The 21,904-nt window shown below is 33.2% G+C and overlaps 1 protein-coding gene across 1 annotated transcript in view; it reads right to left on the bottom strand.

Annotated features, from left to right (window-relative positions):
• LOC106720566 (mushroom body large-type Kenyon cell-specific protein 1) overlaps positions 1 to 21,904 on the bottom strand; it is a 157,916-nt gene that overhangs the window by 116,953 nt on the left and 19,059 nt on the right. The window contains 1 exon segment of the mRNA XM_045684059.1: positions 20,635 to 20,700. The gene's annotated coding sequence lies outside the window, so the exon portion shown is untranslated.

Raw genomic sequence — 21,904 nt, forward strand, 5'->3', positions numbered from 1 at the left:
TTATTAACTCAGTTACAAAGTAGTTTATTATAATGCAGTAATAAGGAAAATGTATTCTATCCTAATATTTTAAGAAGAGAGATTTGATTATTTGTTTGTTTGTTAATATTGAATGGGCTCAGAAATTATTGAACTGTTAGGAAGCTACACTGTCCCCATGTAACATAGGCTATATTTGTTACTAGCTGTCGCCCGCGACTCCGTCCACGCGGTATTGAAAAATAACTTAATAAGTAGCCTATGTGTTCTTTCAGACTATGTTCTATATCTGTGCCAAATTTCATCAAGATCCGTTGAGCCGTTCCGGAGATACTTTCAAAAAAACGTTCAACCATCCATCCAACTAAACATTCGCATTTCTAATTTTTAGTAAGAAAAAGTAAGATTCGTTATTTCTTAATTCCTTGCAGACGAAGCGTGCAAATTGTTTAGAATAATTTGAAAATCTTAATTTATTGTATAAAATTATCACAAGATTACGTTACCGGTGATAGCACAAAAAAGTGACGTTCTTTGCCTGATATACATTTGGTCAGAACAGTATTACAGAAGTAGTATAAGTTCGGCTATTCTTAAAGGTACTGGCTATATCGTTTTAACTTAAAGGAAAGAAAAAAAAAATGAAAAGGAAATTCGTATATGTTTTTTCCACTCTAGTATTCTTTCGCACGACTTTATAATATGTATTTATCTTTCGTTTAGGGTATCACAAATTATCTTTAAGACGGGTGTGCTTTGAGTATAAAGTGGTGCATCTTGTCGTATCTTTTTCAACCTTTTCCCCCCTTTCCTTATCCTTTAGCGACGCTATTAAAAAGTCTCCGAGGTGAATTATAAAGAGACATTTTTCTTATCCAACTGGCTAAAGATGGACCTTTGTGTATTAAATTCTTTTGAACCATGTTATTTTAGATGTACTAGTACTAGTATCGAAGAAAATTCTCGAACAAAAAAGGTTGTCATCTCTCTCGTTCTCTTTGGAAGAAACGGAGATAACAATATGTTTTGGATTGCTGTTTCGGTGGTGAAAATCAATAGAATTAACCAATGTCATGTTTATTTTAGGGTTTGTAATTAGTTTTTCTTTTCTTTTCTTAACATATCTTGATTGTTTCAGGTGAAGTTTACTTGAGAAAGGGTAAGTCTTTCATTGTTGTTATGCTTTTTTACTATAAAATCGGTAAAAGTAAATGTTAAATTTAATCATACGACAGTGGAAACCTACCGATAAATCTTTTTGATATAACATAGAATCCTACTTAAACAAAATAGGGAACTTATGAAATTCAAAGTAAACCTATTTTTGATATCAAGCTATTTAATGAATACGAAGTTTTACGAGCATTTATGAAACTTTTAGTTGTATGCCGGTTCGTTACTCCGGTCTGTTGGTGAAATCTTGTAAACTAATTTGTACCCACTCCCGGGCTTTCGATATCCTGCAAACTTCTCTTATATGTTTCACATATTAAAGTACAACAGACGTATTATGAAACTAAGAATTTATAAATTATTTTAAAGTTTGTAGCGTATGTTGTTTGTACAAAGTTTTTCTTTAGACGAATTCGTTCTTTTAAATGTTATACTTCGTTAGGTTCTAGATATTTTACGATCATTATAAAGTTTTTGTTTTATATGGAAACCGTCGGAATTAAATAACAACTTTACGATAAATATACATAAATCTAAATGCAATGTTAAAATTCAAGCGATGTTCTGCTCCGCGTAAAAACCAAATGCACGTTCAGAAAAAGGGTCCATCAATCGTATTCGAACACGAACCAACACATAACCTTAAATGGACATGTACAACGGAAAAACAACGCTACGCCTCATCAAACACGTCGAACGCAGCCGCTAAAATGCAAATGAACCTATTAAAGATAGAAGCAAAGGGAATTTACATTAGAACGTTTGAAAAACGCACCTAAGCCGGTCATCTAATTAGTAGAAACAATGACATGTCGGTTGCGCGGGAGCTGACGCCATCTTGTTTCGTCAGCCAATCGCGTGCGTGGCCTCAAGGTCGTGCGCAATGTCAAAACTCGCTTCCTAGCAAATTGTCTAGGTTAGCTTGTTGCTACGCTTAGATATCGGTTCGGCAGCCATTTTGTTTTGATGCGCTCGTATCTTTTATCGTTTGCGCAATGGAGTTCGCGGCGCCCCGATAAGAGGAGCAAACATTGGCCTTTGTGTTAATAATTTAAAGTTAAGGTTGATATTGCAATATGTTGCGTTTATTAGATAATTTGTTAGACGTATTCTATACTTCGTACACTTTAAATTCACAAAATATTAACGCTAACATCTAATTTCCACTGGCGCCTCTACGATTGCAATACAAAATAACAACCGCTCAGTAGAAATAATAATTAACACCTGCAAAGTACAATAATCTAATTTAGAGCTTTTTCTATCAAATATAAGGTAATACAACAATGTTTCACTTGACTTATAACGACACTAGAAAGATGCAATGACCAGGCTAAAATATATTTTCAGTTGTAATAACTATTGTAACGTTACCGCGTGCTTGCAGTAAACAACATTGATAGGTGTCAAGTTCGAAAGAGGTTAACTTTGATTGTGACTTGGTTATGGTTAGATACGATTTACAAGCGTAGTATTAAAACTTGACCTATAAGATGGTGTCGGTACTAAATGGAGACAGACAAGTTAAGGTGTTTCGTGCATTTTAACACATTAATAGCTTCGATCATTTTTGTATATACCAAAGGAATCTCTCGCAAGGCGAATCGGTGGCACTGAACGTGTTAACGATGAATGAAGATAGCTAAGTATATTTAAAACTAAATATATAGTTAATTATTTATGTAATAAATTATTAAGTTCATTTCAATCTCTTCCTGCTTGCGAAGTGTCTATGATAGATTAATCTGTGTGACCTTTGATTATTTGTAGGTCGTCTGTAACTTAAATAAACTCAATTAGAGGAGTTTGAGCATCGATTAATAATTGAATTGATGGTATAATTATTCATAAGAATGGTGATGGGGTTTTTGTTCGATATTTGTCTATTTAATAAAATAGTAACAATGAATTTGAAAGTAATTTTGATTTCATTCTTAAATTATTAAGCGACTTTGAATAAGACGGTAAAGAATATTTTATAGATTCGAATGATTTCGTGATTAGACTTTCTATTATTTTAAGGTCGAAGTACTTCTTAGGCGTAGTAACTTGTTGACAAAATTGTAGGACAATTATTCATATGAATGACCATGGCCAGAAGTTTCTAAGGTCTCAAGGGTTAAGCTTTCTTAGTGGTTTGGACAGATATGAGGTATGCCAAATAGAGATTCGAATGTGAGGTCACGACCTCACCAAAGGTCTATTGAAAGTGTTGTGTACTACGACTAAACATTCTTGATATTTAGAAATAAATGTACAAGAATAATTCACTTCTTATCATGATTTCGCACTTCAGAAACATCTGTACAAAATGTAATCACTGTTTCTTTGAAGAAAATAAAAGATATGAATATATGTTTTTGTATATTTCAACAGTAGAAATTGACATTTAGAAAATGTCCTAGCACTTGTGTACTCAAGCAGTCACCATAGAAGCTATAATTTAGTTAGCAGCATGAAGCTACGGCAAATTTTCAAGGTTGAATAACATTTCATTGGGTAGGAAATAAATGTCCTCGACTGTAAAAACATGTATGGTCACAAAACTCTGCGGAAGCAACAATAACAATTTTATTTAGAAAGTTAAATATGGAGTAGCACATTAACACTAATTGAATTCGCCATATTCAAAAGCTTAGCGGTTACTAAGCGAAGCGTTTTGTCTTTGCTAAATAAATTGTTTACAGACTCTTGTGAACTAAATTCAACACAAAGATTTAAATGAAATAATGTTACAAAGTTATAAAAACAAATCTACATGATTATGAAAGAAAAGTATTTAAAAATATTTTTTTAATTTCTATAAAGTGGAAAGATCTGGCAATTACAAGATATATTTTGTTATAATTATTTTTAAAAAAATTGGCTGCGGTGAAATAAATAATTATCTAAACTTCTGTGTAAGGTCAATGGTGCCACAAGTTTCAAAAAGTTTAGTGACCACCCGTTAATATAGCTTTTAATTTTTAATCGAAGATCGGTCGAACTGATTTAGCTGAAAATTGATGGGGAGGTATCTTAGAACTAGGAGACGGACATAGGAACTTTTTTTATCTTGTGTGCATTTTTTTATTCCGCGCGGACGAAGTCGTGGGTAAAAGCTAGTATATAATAAAGCATTCTAATCTTTGTCTGAATAAAAACTTCTTGCCAATTCTTAACAGACACATAAATGACAATGTCGTTTTTGTGGCTAGTCAATAGAAGTATTTAGGTTTTTTTTTTTTGTTACGACTTAGTATGCCCGAATACCTCAAATATAACAGGTAGAAGTACCAGGGAGTTAGTAATGTCGTAGAGATGGTTCCCAAATCGCGTAGCAGCAAATTGCTACGGTAAGTTATTCGTGGATTAACCCGAGCGACGGCAGTTTGCGTCGGGCGAGACGTGCCTTCCTACACCATAGAGGTGTACCTATACATATCGATATGAGATCCTAGTTTCACATTGCTTTTAAATATAAGATTTTTTTCTTTAAATTATTATCAATGAGCATTTGTTTGTGTTTTAAAAATACGTTGTTACGGATAATTTTAACACATTAAATGCCGACTACTCGCCCTGCTATTTCACTTTGAATACTGGCAAAAGAAAGTTAAAAATCACGAGACGTGTGTCGAATAGTGACAATCATGATTTCATAATTATGTGTGTGATGATTGTAGTAACACTAACATGTAGTGATAATGATGATTTGCTAAAGAAATGAAATAATATAGAGACAGTAAAACTATATACTACATTTGAAGTCACAACGTCCCTATTTATTTTAAATTGCGTTATATTACAATCAGAGACTACGACGCTGTGGTGTTTCCTACTCTGAAACTTTCAGCGGAGGTTACACAAAGAGTTTTCAGCCAATGAAAACTCACGGGAAAACGAACCTTAAATCCTTACGACTACCAGCCGGTTTCTTCTGCCAAGACGGTAACGTTTTCTATGTTGTTTTCGGATGCAACTTATTTGTGAAAACAGGAGCGAGTGAGACGATTGTATGGAGGTTAAATGTTGGTGGGAAAGGAAGGGAAATACTTTAAATTTACGAAGCCACAGGTGGTGCACCTCGGGTACAGGGGGTGGTAATATTGGACCTGCTTAACGTGTTTTCTACGTATTTCCACATTTTATATCTAACTATTGTATAGGTATTGAAGAATTATGTAGTTTAAATCTTAAAATAAATAAATTAACTACGTATACATTTTGTCGGCATTATTCGTAATGTTTCCTAGCATCTACATCTATGAAGAACTGACGGTATGAACTGTCTTCATGTGAAGATTAGGCGCTCTATAATAAAACATTCCTTTCTGTTGGATTCTGAGACCAATATATCCGTACGACATATCGTCATATTTGTGATTATTTTTGGAAAAAAAAAACAGGATATTTAAACGGGAATTTGCGTCTCAGAAACTCACGATGCGTCCGCAGTAAACGTTTTCATTTGTCAATATGGCTGTCATAGATTGCAACTTCAAGTCGAAGGTCTTGTATGAAAAGAAAATAAATTCTATTTAAGGCACTAACACAGTCAATCTAATTGCTATGCTGACCGACGCATTTCTGGTTGTCCTTGCTTAGCTAGTCAGACTTAGACTAAAAATAAACTCAACATTATTTACGTACTCGAGGATATTTTTTTCTGATGTTTCTACCTATTGTTTCTCGTCTCTGGCTTTGTTAAGTAATAATACAGAAAAATGTTTGTGACGTCTGGATAACATAGTTTTTTTTATGGAAATATTATTAAAATGGTCGTTCCTAAGTCAAACAGATTAGACTAGTATTTTAGTAATCTGACTAATTATAAAAGCGAATGTTTGGATGGATGGATGTTTGTTGAAGGTATTTTCAGAAGCTTAACAAATCTCGATGAATTTTGGCATAGATTTAGATCATAGTCTGGAAGGACACATAGGCTACTTATTATGTTTTTTTTTAATTCCGCGCGGATTCGTGATCAAAAGCTGAACAATAAGCTGAAATCTTTTGACTCTGTATCAAATATAGCAATGGTATGGAGTAATAATGCCTTTGATTGTCAGACTAATTTTTAAAACTAAAAAGCGTAAACACACACTGCTAAAAACACAGTTAACGAAGAAAAAGTCGTCGAAGCGTTTATAATTGAAGACGTCGAACGTCTAAAGTCGATACCGAGCGTGCCCCAGCTTGGGGGTAATTTTGAGCAGTTGGCTGACTTTCCCATCGTTATTAAGGAGTAACTGCATTATTTTACTACTTGTTACATACAATGATAGAAACACGTTGATTCTAGATATATTTATTCAGTCATGAGGTCAAAATTTTATTAAAATATATTAAAATTATGTAAAAATAAGATTAAAGATTATTTTCTCAATTTAGATCAATCACCTTAAGATTATTTATTATGTTATTTACTCATTTACTATGTAGTTTTCTTTTTTCATTTATTATAATTTTGTTAAAATTTTGTGTTAGCCTTTAAGTGTTTTTACATGACAAAATGTACTTTGAAAAAAAAATATATTAGATTGTAATCTTTCATGTAATACATATGTTGGCATCCTAAAATAAATAAATAAAAAAAAAACATAGTGTTACTCAGGAATAATGTTGATGTTTAATGGTAGAAGAATTTTTGAAATCGGTTTATTGGTTATTATATTATTTTTATTATTTATAAAAATTACGTGTAGATTGTGTGGTAGAGGATATGTGTAAGAACGTAGTGAATTCAGATATGACCCCTAATAGAGACGTATGTAAGACTAGTTACTGTGACTCTCTGTAGGGAAAAGGGCAGTTTAGTGACTAATAAACGCCCTATTATTTCTAGTTTAATATTTGTAATAGATTTTATATTCAAAGACATGTCTCTTAGAGTGTTACTTACATCTTATATGTCTTACTGATGTTGCAAATGCGAATGTTTAGGTGGATGGTTTAATGGATGGATGTTTGTTGTTTTTTAATATGAAAAGGTGGCAAACGAGCAAACGGTCACCTGAATTCGCCGAAATAGCGAAGCAACCGTTGCCCATGGACATCCACAAATGCAGATGCGTTGCCTACCTTTAATCAACGGAGAAGGGGATGCATAGAAAGAGGACATTTTCCCTTCCTGTGCGTCCCCTCTTCCGCCCAATCCACTTCCCCTTCTCATCCTTTCTTAATAAGAAAGGAATGTGAAGGGGAAGAGGACTAAAATTAGGGCTCCGGCACCACACTCATCAGACGAAACGCAGAATTACTTCCACTTCACGCCTGTGTTCTTGTCTTGTTACAAGGTATCTCCAGAACGGCTGCATGGATCTCGATGAAATCTGGTATCTAGATAATTTTAAAGTAGAATAAAGTCTGGAAGAACACATAGGCTACTAATTAAGTTTTTTTTAATTCCACGCGGACGGTGTTGCGGGCGACAGCTAGTATCAAGATATAAGAAAAGATGCATTTAAATACTCAACAAATCAAATTCATCAAATAAATCAAATTGATCATTTTTCAAAAGAAAGTTGGACATGAAAATGTCACTCTTGACCTGTTTCCACAATAAATGATCCGAGATTCGGTGGTCGCAAGTCCCTCTACAATTTGTCATCGTTATTGTACGCGACTGTACTTTGATAGACTGCAGTGTGCGCGACTGTACACAAGTGCGAAACTTTCACTAATAGTCTGTCAATATAGCAAACAGTTCAGAGCTATCGTCGATCCGAAATCAGGTCAAGTTATACTAAAATTTTGCTGACATTTAATGAGAACGGAGAGAATTTCTGGCCGAAAAATATCACACCTATAAATAGAAAAAAAGTTCTGTTCATTTTTAATGAACCTGTCAAAAATAGATTATATGTACTCGTAAATAGAAAATGAAATTTGGAAATGTATTCCAAATCAATTAATCTGTGTCAAATGTGACATTTACTAACATCTGTTTTCAGTAAATTTTTCTCACATTTTATAGTAAACAAGACAATATAATGCTATATTATACCTCTAATAGGCAGTAATTAAAAAGCGAGCTTTTCTAATTACATTTACAAACAGAACGTGGTTTGTCTGTAACGTAGCATAAGTTATATTTAATGATACGAAGGCTGCCTTTACACGAAAACTCATAAAGAATTTAAAAGGGATGCGAAACTGTGGACGGTCTAACAACATAATTGTTACAACTGTTAGAAATGACGAAGCGTCGAGTTTCAACTCATGTTATATTTAATCTATATCTTTATTTCTATTCTAATATAAAGACGAAAGATATGTATTTTTGTATGTATCGAATAAACTCAAAAACTACCGAACCGATTACAAAAATTCTTTTGCCATTAGAAAACTACATTTTCTGTCTACGAGTAAGATATAAAAATTTGTGCGAATAAACTAAAATTCTGTTTAATTTATTAAAATAATAGTTGTCTCCCGCGACTCTGTCCGTACGAAATTAAAAAATAACTTAATTAGTAGCCTATGTATTCTTTTAGACTATGTTCTATATCTGTGCCAAATTTTATACAGATCCGTTGAGCCGTTTTGGAGATGCCTTCTAACAAACATCCATCCATTCAAATGTCGATGTCGATACGAATGCTGTCTGCTGCTAAAAATAATGCACTAACAAATGGACATCATATTGTACAAATTTATGTCTCATTCGGTATTTTCTTACTTCCTATACTTTTATAAAACACTTCACTAGTTTGTCTATAATTTCATAAAAAGAAATTCATAACGAAAACATTTCAATGCGGTGTAAAAGTTGAAGAATAATAAATTGAAAATCGATCACGCTTCAGAATTAATTTGACGTGGGAACAGACACAAGTGGCCGATTCGTCTTGAAGCATTACTTGTTAACTTGTTATTAATTATTTTATATCTAGCAAAGTATTAATAGCAGAGTTGTCCTTATTACAAAATGTCGATGTTACAAATTGTTACAAGAAACAAAATAGTATAGGTCATAAAATTGATGATACGACCATCCATTTTACAATGACCTATATATACTGTTTTATTATTATTTTATCATTATATTTTTTAATTTTACTCGAACAATCCAGAATAATGTTTCTTTGGGTGTACGTCTATGCCCTTATGACTCATGTGACCTAAACATTCTGATCGATTTTGAAGTTTGTAGTGTTGTATTTTTTCCAAAGCATCTTAGTAAGATGATTTCCTCACCGTTGGTTTCTGAGACCAAAATCTTTGACAATAACAACAATATGTTTTAATCGGGGATTCTTGTCTCAGAAATCTGCACTTAGACTTGTTTTAAGGCTATCAGCGATTGCTGTTAGACACTTAACATTAGGCGAAATACTACTCGTATTCTTGTATTTTTTTTTTAGTTGACGGTTTTTTGTCGCCTGCGTGCTTTCTGGCTACCCTCGTTAGTATCGTCGTGAGAGTTTTCTGTTGCTATATAGCCGGGATAGCAAGGTCCTCAGCAAGCGGGGCAACCTTGACGCATGCGTGAGCACTGCCATTGGGCTGATGCTAATACTGTGAAACTAGGTCTAATTAAATTTCAAAGCGGTCGACAGGGACAGATCGTATACATGTATTCAAAAGAAATGTTGTTTACAATACGTCTATTGTTTTAATGTCTCCTTCCGAGTACCTAACGTTTCTGAAATTTCTATTAAAGTAAAGTAGAAAATAACTATAGGTCTAAGATCGGCAATACGTGGATGTAGTGTCGTGTAGGTCTAAAATTGTACCATCAAATTTCAAGGAATATAAATACTAATTTTAGTCTTATTGTACACATTATATTTCTTTTAGAAGTCAAAAGTTTTACAAGAATATCCAGACCTCAATACTTAATGTTGATCGTACTAAAATGATTGTATTGTACAAGATGATGTAAGCAACCCATCTAATATTAGATCACCAGATTTTTACTGTTAATCATTCTAATATTATTAATGCGAACGTTTGGATGAACGGATGGATGGACCTTTGTTATTACGTATCTCGAGAACCTCTCAACGGATCTGGCTGAAATTTTGCATACAAGTAAAACATGGTCTGGTAGAACACATAGGCTACTGATAAGGTTTTTTTTTAATTCCGCGCGGCCGGAAACGCAGACAAAGGCTAGTGATTAATAAATCGCAGTATTATTATACCACATTCAAGAGTAAATGTTGAATTTTCAATTAATTAATTACTAATATTCAGTCTTAAATGAAGACAGAGACTGATGATTTAAACAATTCAACGTATTAAACTTCTATAACTTTGTTTTGGTACATTTTGGTATTGAATAAAAATTCACCCTTTCCAAGATTTCCTCCCGCTGTGCACTAACTGTTGCTCCTCGGGCTACATCTATATAGTGTACGTACGGACAGACGCGCACGTTAAAAACACTTCCATTGTATTGATTTCGCTCGATTCTGACCGAGGCGGACGGAAAGAAAGCGTCCAAGACAAGCCCGCTCGGTTTATATTCGACACGTATGCACTTTTATTATTTGTCAGTTATGTGAGTTGTTATTATTTATTATTATTTCAGTATTGTTTTACTTGTTTTTTTAAAAGAGTAGATGGATGACAATATTTTTTTTTATAACGAAATAAAATGTAAATTCTGTATGAAAGTAAATGATATATCTATGTTGCTACAAAACAGGAAACCTATATTAATATGTGATTTTTGAATCCCTTTTTTAATGAAATTGTGCGAAACTTCAAAAATTAAAATTAATGTGGAGAAGAAGTGCATAACGCTATTGTTTTTTAATTTCCAAAAAAAAAAACATTTAATTGTAAATAATGTTCGAATATCGAACAATGTACTTTATAAAATATGAGGGTTTCTTTTAATCCAAGTGTTTTCGGCAGTGGATTTTCACGGTATAGTTTGTGTTGTAGGTACACTAACGTGTATGGTAAGCACTTATGTGTTAGCGAAAGATTGTGAAATTCGATAGTTTACAATTGGTCTATTATCTATTTTAGATAATAATTAACAAGTTGCTGATTGTCTAAACACAGACGAAAAAGCAGTAAATAACAGAGTCCTTCTTTGCAAATAGGAATTTTTGGTATAGAAATTCAATAAATTATGAGCAGAGTTAATTTAACTATGTTAAATCTTTCGTATAATAAATAAAACTTTGTCTATTTCTAATTTTCAACCCACTTTAGCATCCAAACCGACAATAAAAAAAAATTCGTTGAACCTCCTTCCCCATTGTCTCAGTGTCGACAGTCGACATTTTAAAAAGAGGGGGTGGCAGTGGGCGAGCGAAAGTGGGGCGAACAAAATCAATAGGAGGTGCGCGCGGGGCGGGAGGGGGTGCTAAGTGAGTGAAACAGATCGGCCGGGGGAATGCCGGCTACGCTGGACGTACTTTAGATATATATTTTGTCAATTTCATCATTATAACAAATTTTTATTGATCTGTCATCGTTCAGACATCACTATCTGGCTGAGGAGTTAATCAAAACAACATTAACCAACAATTAAATTAAAATCATAAATCAAGATTTTTTAAACCATTAATTCTTAAACCACTTTTTGAGGTGCTTCGTTTCTTGTTACTATTTCATCTAAACGAGGTAACATTAGTTAGTGTAAAAAATTTGAATTTTATTTTAATTCACTTATATTTTTATACTCAAATAAATGGCAGGACTCGAACCTATAACCTTATGATAGGAGATCCGTGCCTTTAACAATTAAGCTTTTAGCGCTAGTACTGCCCAGTAACAGGATAGTGATGTGTGTCATTCTGAAATTAAAATAGTAATATTTAATTAAAACTAAATTAGAGTTCGTATTCCGGCGACTATCAGCGGATTCGGATATCCGAAGCGGCGCGGATTATAAGCCCGCCATTATCCGGTCGTACGCATTGCTTTAGACTCCATTTCCACTAAGTTAACCGCCAATTTGTAGAAGTATCTTGTCTCATTTCCACTGGTGAGGTCGCGAGAAACTTCAAAATGGCGCACGTGGCTAATTGGTAAGTGGTTCTTTGTTACAGTTCTGTCCCATTTTTATTAAACATCTAAATAACTTTAAGCAGAAGTATTAATACTTTTAACATTGTATATACGACATTTCAACCAAATAAAAAAATCTTTCTTTTAGAAAACAAAGACACTAAACGGACGTTAAACTTTGGCTGCGGATAAAAAACAAAGAGCTAACATCCAATGCTGTTTTAGTTTACTTTCTAAGAAGGTTTCGCTTTAATGTTTCTGATTCAAGTTACAATAAGTGAGTGCTTTAAAAATTCAACAATATAACAAAATGTTTTCGTATATTAAATGATGAAAATCGTTATCGTTCAGTTATTTTTCCATACATCTCTATCAGCCGTCATATTTGAATTTACTCCATGGCGCATATCCTCTTTCTCACAATACATATTTCTTCGGTCTTACTCCTACCTATTTATGTATAGAGTTACACATTGTCCGACTGATGAGAGGGGAATGTTTTTTTGTAATGTTTTGTTGAATTACACGGATGTCCACTCTATTCTAATCTGTACCCTTAAATTATCGGTTTTGACGACTATCGTTCCCTTCAGTTTATTGTTGAGTTTTTTAATGACTGTTACCTGTCTGTTTTATTATTAAAATTGCAAATATATTATTTGTGTGGGTGTGTCTGTGTACGAGCGTGTAACTTACATCACATTACCGATGCTCGCCTGAATCAACAAGTATGAATCTACCGCGGTGAATATCTATAGTGCGAACCATAATTTAGGTTTCTACTGACGACACTCGTATAAAATATAGTTGATATTCCTATGATTTCCCTTGAAAATATTGATATATTATGTTATTGTATTGATAAATTACTTTTTTTGTCGGTATCTAACTCTTAAAGATGTAAGATTTTAAAACTGCTCGCTTTTATGGCTCTGGTATCTCTTGAGAATATATTACGAAATTTTAACTCAATTGATATACCTATAGTTTACGGTATAGAAAGTATAAGTTAAGTTAGCCAAGTTTTAAAAATCAAACATCACTTGACTTTTAACATTTGACACTTAAAATTTCTAAAATCATAAAAAACAAACTATGAAATTTTCTTTAAATGCTTATCGATGTTTCCTTATACGAAACCTTCCTCGTACAAATTGATTTTGTCAAAATTAATTTTTGTATTTTGAAGAATTAAATTAGACTCGGCCTATGAATGCGGCCGTTCACCCTTGGCTGGCTACACATGCATGCACACATGCACGTCGCTATATTGGATTTTGTTTATGCAAAATGGCTTCCCTTTGGTCCTTTACTTTACGAGAATTTCTAATAAGACTACATTTCGCGCTGTTTGTTTCCTCTTTACTAATCCGCTTTAGTATGAAATCTAAGAAAGCCATATTAACCCACCTTTAAGTTAGTAATTAGTATCTAAAATTAACTAATAATTGTTAAGTCATTTGGCTCTGTAATTTGCAAATCCGTAACGACTAGTATAGTAACATATCGCTATCCCATTTGAATAACTTATTGCGTTACTAACAGTTGGTTTTTGAGACCAAAATCTCTTTATAAAATATATCGTCATCCTTGTCATTATCTTAAGCAAAAAAGAGGTAACAATATTATGTGTCAAACGGAGATTTTGATTTCAGCAACTCACGGTAAAAGTAGTAATTAAGTTAAAATTAAGTATTAAGTAAAACTTATATGAAATATGTCTTTTAAGGGACTAAAACTGGCTATTAAATGACTGCGGCATAATTTTTTCCTCGATATAACGTACGTAGGGTATTACTCTAACTAGGACAAAGACAATATGTGCCCATCCCAATGTGTTGTGAATCAAACCCCGTGCCTGTCCGGCGCGACTGTATACGCGGCTATTTTTACACCGATGACATCGTCGCCTCGTTTGTATAGCGATTGTGTTACATTAAACGACACTGATTTTATATTAGTGCATTATTGCATAAACATTTTTTTATGTACGCAAAAATTTGAACAATTGTTTGACCAAGCTCAAGCCAACATTGGCCTGTAGTGCTAACCGTAGGTTTCAGAAATCAAAATTTCCGTTTAAATTATACGTATAACGTTATGTTTTGTATAGAACTTTTGGTCTCAGAAACCAACGGTAAGAATGGTTGGTATGGTGCATATTCTTAACTATTTTAAGAAGTCAAAAATTAGAGAGGTGTATCAACGAATTATATTTTTCCTTTTTTTTCCTCATATTGTTAAATAATCCGCCATACTATCCAACACTAGTTTTGTTTCCACGCCTAGTTCTCAAAGTCTCCATTCTACATGGAACAATGACTTTTTTTACACATATGACATCATACAGGTCATTTACTGCCATCGGATGTTATATTAAAAACAAGCTATTATATTATATTTGATAGCATAACTTTTCGACTAGACACCAAAACAAAGCTGTCTATTCACACGACGATGCTAGAATTAAAAACAAATATCCACTGTTCTACGACCTCCGATGAACAGAATAGGTCATGTTTTAGTGTTTTATTATTAGTGTTTTATTATTCTATTCGTTGGTAGACAATGGATACGGGTAACACTTTAATGGCGTTGTCAAACTTCATATTTAATTTGATAACCCTAAATTAGATACCCAACATCTTATATATATAAAAGAAAGTCGTGTTAGTTACACTATTTATAACTCAAGAACGGCTGAATCGATTTGACTGAAAATTGGTGGGCAGGTAGCTTAGAACCAGGAAACGGACATTTTTACCCCGTTTTCTATTTTTTATTCCGCGCGGACGGAGTCGCGGGCAAAAACTAGTATATATATAAAAGAAAGTCGTGTTAGTTACACTATTTATAACTCAAGATCGGTCGAACTGATTTAGCTGAAAATTGATGGGGAGGTAGCTTAGAACTAGGAGACGGACATAGGAACTTTTTTATCTTGTGTGCATTTTTTTATTCCGCGTGGACGAAGTCGCGGGTAAAAGCTAGTTAAAAATAGATATAAAGCAAATTCCGGTCTGTTCTTCGGAGATCCCGGAACCCTATTCGATTGCACTCGAGGTTGGCCACTGAGGGAATTTTAGTGGGTCAAATCTCACGTAACCCAGCCTTCCCCCAGAAGGCAGATCTTTCGAAGATTTCCCCCACGATACCAAAAAAAGTTTTCGTTAAAATGTTATGCGAATTTACAACTCTATGATTCCTCTGTCGGAAAAACCCAAGCAAAAACCGTGTTTTTATCTCAATGGTAATGATAGGGACGACGTGAGTTGGCTGTAGAAACTGAAGCTTATTTCTTAAAAATATTTAATTCAATTATTTAATATTTAATTTAATTATTTCTTAAATATTATCATTCGTAGAATGAATATTAAATCTCTGATGACTAAGAAACTAAACATTCTGACTCGATCGTAATCAAGTCAAGGGCATAAAGGTAGTTACATATAATAATGTATTACGTCTCTAACGGTGAATCTCAACTGTCGTGACACCTGTATTATTACCATCTCTCTCACTCATTTTGAAAAGAACAGAGATAACAATTTTGTTCGTATGCAAGTGTCATATTTTTTGATAATTCTTTAACATATTATTTTATCTCAGAGATATGTTTTTAAGTTATTGAATGTATAAATAAAAACCACAGTAGTGTGTTGCTACCTTAATAATGATATGGGGTTTATCAGCTTCGCATAAAATATTATGACTCACATTTTATTCCAGGTTCTGAATTGATTCTAGATATTTCAATAAAAAAATCTAGGCCATATATTTCATACAGTTGTAAAGGACAATGTTTTTTTTTTGTTGGATATAATGCAATCTTATTATTCGTCTAGACGAAACTGCATTTGGTCGAGGTCGTTGTATGACAGTGATATTTTTTTTTTTAGGTTTTATTGATTTACATTTGTAAAAACATTGCGTAATACAGTAAAAGAAGCTGTTGCGTTCTTGTTAATATTATAAAAAAAAAACATTAAAACAATAAATTCCCAAATGCAATGCTTATTATTTTTGATATTAAATCACTTCTGTTATAATACAATATTTTTGTCTGTATTTAAAAAAAAACAATATGTCTGATCTGGAAAGTTCAAGGTCTTCATTTTTATTTTGAATATCTTATACAACGTCTGACTAACCGTGCGTTTCTAAGATCGAAATCTCCGTTTAAAACATATAAGTTATCGATGACAATAATATGTATTATACAGAGATTTTGATCTCAGAAACCTACGGTAAGAAAACAAGACAGTGCCAAATGAATCTGTAATTTGGAATGTTCTAATAGTGTAGATTCTTATGCATCATTATGTCCTAAAAGTGATATAAATTATTATTAATTGCATAGATTTGATGCTAAGTTATGTTTAAAAAAAATTAAATATATTTATGAACAAGATTGTTTTAAAAATGGGAAATACCTACAGATCATGACTCGGACAATAAGGAAAGGATTAAGAACCAAGGACGTATTTAAATGAATCGCCCAAACGTATGAATTTAAACATTCGTCCGTGTTTATCATATTTAATACCGCCTGCCCGCAGTTCGGGTACAAGTTGCATTTATGTATAACAAATGAATAACAACAATATTCAATTTGCGAGTAATTTTTATCATAAACTAGCTTTTACCCGCGACTCCGTCCGCGCGGAATGAAATATAGAAAACGGGGTAAAAATTATCCTATGTCCGTTTCCTGGTTCTAAGCTACCTCCCCATCAATTTTCAGCTAAATCAGTTCGACCGATCTTGAGTTATAAATAATGCAACTAACACGACTTTCTTTTATATATGTATATAGATATAGATAAATAATAAGACAAACTGGTCATAAAGTATGAAGCAGAAATTGGTCAAATGAGATGTACCAGCACTTTATAGAACACTAGCTGCTGTCCGCTAATCCGTCCGAAATTAAACGATGTGTTCTTCCAGACTATGTTCTAAATCTGTGTCAAATTTCATCAAGATCTATACAGCCGTTCTAGAGATACCTTCAAACAAACATCCATCCATCTAAACACTGGCATTTATAATATTAGTAAGACTAGCCGTCGCCTGCGACTACCTCCGCAAGGTATTAAAAAAATAATAAATAGCCTATGAGTTCTTCCGGACTATGTTCTACATCTGTGCCAAATTTCATTAATATCCGTTGAACCGTTTTGGAGATAACTTCTAACAAACATCCATCCATCCATATATGCAAATTTTCCCATTTATAATATTAGTATGATTAGTAAGATTGGCGATAGTAGTATAATACAATATTTTTATTTTGAACCTTTGATTCGTAATATGTTGCAATATCTATCTTATTTCCATTTGTGTTTTCCTTATTTATTCCTTCTTACGTTATTACTCAAAACGGTAAGCGGTAGTCACTTACGAAAAACATGACGTCATTTTATTCATCATGTCATTCTAAATGACCGCCGAATTTATATAAACAAAAGAAATTCAAATTCTGCACGTGGCGGACATTACGCTGCTCATCAGATGTTGGTGTTGTTTTGTGAAAATTGTGAGATAAAATGATTATTCTATATACATGAATAGCTAATGTTATAATATATGTAAATGTGTTGTATATGTAAAAATATGTTGTTATGTCTGTACATTACGTTTGTTAGTTGTAATTTTTGTCATAAGTTTAAGTCTCACGGTTGACTCAGTATTTATTCTAAATATTTATTTATAGTTTTTCTTTTATGTTACTTACTGTTCTCATATTTTAGGGTTCATTGAAAATCGGCGCGCACTAATGAACACCTTTTCTTTTGAATAAATGTATTTCTTTAAAAAAAATGCGATTTATCGAAAATATTTAGAAATTCACGAACTTTTCTCGCAAAATATACAGCTGTATTATTAACAATATTGAGACTGGTCTGGAACAATACATAAGAAGTTTTACCCATTATATCTGACGCCATAGCTGTAACAATTGCCGGATTTTAAATATTATAAGAAACTATTCGGACAATTAGATAGATAAATGTTAATACAGCAGTATTAGACTCACTTAACCTACTAACACAAAAAGTTGTTGAAAGTCCAAAATCCAAGATACTGGTAGGGTTGCCATCTCTTTGGCTTTGACCCGAAATATTCGGGTTTGTATTGTACATTTAGCGCCGGTGGTGCAGTGTTTAAGCACCAGCCTTATTATCTATACGTCGGGGTTTGATTCCACCAATGTTTTTTCGATTTTCGAATATACGCTCTTACTCTGACATCATGACTCGACATTGATGTCAGAGTAAGCGGTTTGAAACATGATATCGTTTTTTACCTTATTACTGAGATTTCGGTTGATATCGTTTATTTTCGTATGCCACAGAGTCCAAGGATTTGACAAAATTACTGATCGTCGTTTATCTTTTCGCTGTTGGTATTCGGTAAAATTTGTAACGTTGGCAGCCCTAAACATAGGTGGCATTATGACACTTTATGAAACGTAATGTCTCACCCGATGAGTCAACGCGGCTCGTAATCTTCAATAAATCAAAGCTGACCCCATTATAATACATAACAGAGTCGATATGACAGCATCAAAACGCCCTTGATACTACCTCGTTAGGAACTGGCCAAAAAACATTACTTTTAATGTTACTTGGACTTGAGCACTAGAATCAGTTTCATTACTTCTACCTTTTAGAAATATAGGAATAAAATTTTCTTGTATAAATGTGAAAAGACCCTACGTCATTTTCCTAAATTCTATTTTAAAGTATTTTGAAATTGTTAGCCGACAAAATATTATCTACAGGTGACGTAAATTGAAATAGTTTGTCACCAACAGTTTGAAACTAAACGATCAACGAACATCGCAGTTTTAGGCGCCTCTATCGAATTCCTATAAGTTGTTATATTGTTGGCAATAGTTTGGTAAAGAATGCCAATCAATATTTTACAATTTGTGACGATGTTTTAATATCTAATTTATAACATAAAATACTATATTAAACATATTTTGTAGATGCATTAGAAAATATTTTGGATTATGTTTTTGTTTTTGCTGACAGCCAGCAAAAACACTGTTATGTATAACTATAAACGGTATGGGTTAGTACTCAAAATGCAAGGGGATTCAAAAACCAATGTTTATTTATACAAAGGGATATGCAGAAGCAATTTTACTATATTACTAATATTATAAATGCGAATGTTTAGATGGATGGATGGATATTTGTTTGAAGGTATCTCCAGAACGGCTCAACGGATCTTGATGAAATCTGACAGGGTTGTAGGACATAGTCTGGAAGAACACGTAGGCTACTTATAAAGTTTTTTTTCAAACCGCGCAGACAGAGTTGCGGGCGACAGCTAGTTATTAAATATAAATAAGTTTGGTTACTAAAAAAAACAGATTTATTACATTAGAAATTAAAAGTCATTTTCGAACGTTGTGAGGTATAAAAGCATTTTAGAGCTCTAATTATTCTGGAATAGGTATAATATTTTGTAACATAAAAGAGCTAGAGTCATATTTCATGCGAAATAATTTCGTGTTACATTCACACGATGGTGTTACACGAAACCATGACATTATCTAAAACGCCACCTCTACTGTTAAAATAAATAACAGCTAAGCAATTATTGGACGCCGCTGACAAACGTTTTGGTGCCGTCCGCAAAAATATGACTTTTAATTTTTAATTAAAAGGTTAGAATTTTGTGAGTTAGGAAGGTTAAGTTTTGTTTGTCAGAAAACTTGTATCAAAACATTCAACAATAAAGAATTTAAAGCTTGTCATACTAATAAATATTTAATGGTTAACTTAACAACCAGTAATTACGTGCAAAATTATTATTGTTAATTTTTTTTTCTAAAATGACGTAAAAATATGGAGGTCACTGTTTGTTTGAAAATTGATATTTATTCTTAATCTTACCTCTTACTAATATTATAAATGCATATGTTTAGATGGATGGATGTTTGTTTGAAGTTATCTCCGAAACGGCTCAACGGATCTTGATGAAATTTGACACAGATGTAGAACATGGTCCGGAAGAATACATAGACTACTAGTTAAGTTTTTTTTTTAATACCGCGCGGATAGAGTCGCGGGTTGCAGCTACTTATATATGTTTCTTGAACCATTCGAACTCAGCTATAAGCTTTAGGATATAGTTTATGACAGTATTAAATGGCAGGTTTCGAACCCTTGACCATGTGATCGGAAATCCGTACCCTTAACCATTAGTCCATTGGTGGTTCTTTATATACCTAAACGTTATTAAAAAAATAATATTACGTAATATCACGTACGTATAAAGCAAAAGTGTTAGTATCAGCTAGTTATGTATAACCTAGATAGAGTGCTGTTAGGTACCAAAACGCTCTAACGACCTAGATCCGGCCTGACCTTGTGCTCCTTTGTGCTACGTATTGGAGAGGACGATTAGATTTTATACAATTTACTATTTCGATCGTTCTAGAACGTTTTTGTTTAGTTAAAGTTATAAAGGTATCGATGTAACAAAGCCTTAGTAGTTAATACATACCGTGCAGGAATTAAACTGCGTTCGCAAGTTGTTGAGGCGTGCCGGCCACCATGTAGATTTGGTGATCTGGAAAACAAATAAAGCCATTACTTTTGAGAGGCAATTAGTACTAAATATACTTCCATATTCTGCAGATGTAAGAAAAACGTTAGGTGTCTCAGATGTAAGCAAAATTGAGATCAGTAATCTAAGTATTTTAGACTTTGGCAGAAAGATTAGACACCACATATTATGGTTGTTCGTGAGATTAAGTAAAAATATTTAATTTTCCAAACTATTAAATTAATCTGGTGAATTTTGCACGTAAGCCGAATAAAAAAGCACATCGTAGCTTACTTGCAAAATGCACGCGAACCGATTATTTGGGTGAATTAACAAACCTAAGCACGAGTATTATAACTATTACACAAATAGAATTTCCTGAAGCTTTCCAGCAAGTGAAATGTAGGTTAACGAGGTTTAAAATTGATGACCAAAATCTAACAATCTAGATAATCTTGATCACAGAAAAGTAGCCAAGCCTTTTGTTGTTTTGAAAGTTACGTTATAATAATTTTCACACTTATTTCGAATGGAATTTTTCTATTAGTCAAGATGTCACATAGAGTCAATTTTAGAATTATAACTACAAGGCAATATAGAATTTCTCTTCTTGATTCCAATATGGAAATGCGCTAGTATGAATACGCACTAGCTTAATAAATGCCTGTTCACTCTACTCTTGAAGTCCCACGTTATATTTGGGTAACAACTAACATGGAAGTTTATTCACTGATAATAGTGAAATTAAAAGTACATGTATACACGAAGGATGTATCTGATCAGCCGTTAAAGCAACAGTTGTCATATTTCCAATCCCAAAAATCGAATTCAAAAACGATGCGTAGGTAACCCGAAAAACGAACAAAAGTCAGTCAGCGTTTTCAATTGCGGGCCCACTTAGACCCTTCGTACACAAGGCAACGTAATTCGTCTAAAGCTAATATTGTATGTTTGCGCGCGCTTTGTACACAAAACGTTGAATCGTCGACGCGAGTCGTCTATTCGGACAGTACAAATATAGTGTATACATGTATAGATCAGCTTCGACATCTTGAAAATTGCAGCGAATTTTCTCACGACGATCTTGACAAAATGGTTGCAAGCGACTGTCTTGGACGATGTGAGAAATGTCGGCGACGCCCGCAGTATAAGACTGCACTAACTTTACGATATTGTATTGTGTAAGTCGCTTAATAAATGAAATCGCCGGGTTTCGAAGACTTACGTT

The sequence above is a fragment of the Papilio machaon genome, chromosome 24, assembly GCF_912999745.1.
Source record: "Papilio machaon chromosome 24, ilPapMach1.1, whole genome shotgun sequence".
NCBI classification, from domain to species: domain Eukaryota; kingdom Metazoa; phylum Arthropoda; class Insecta; order Lepidoptera; family Papilionidae; genus Papilio; species Papilio machaon.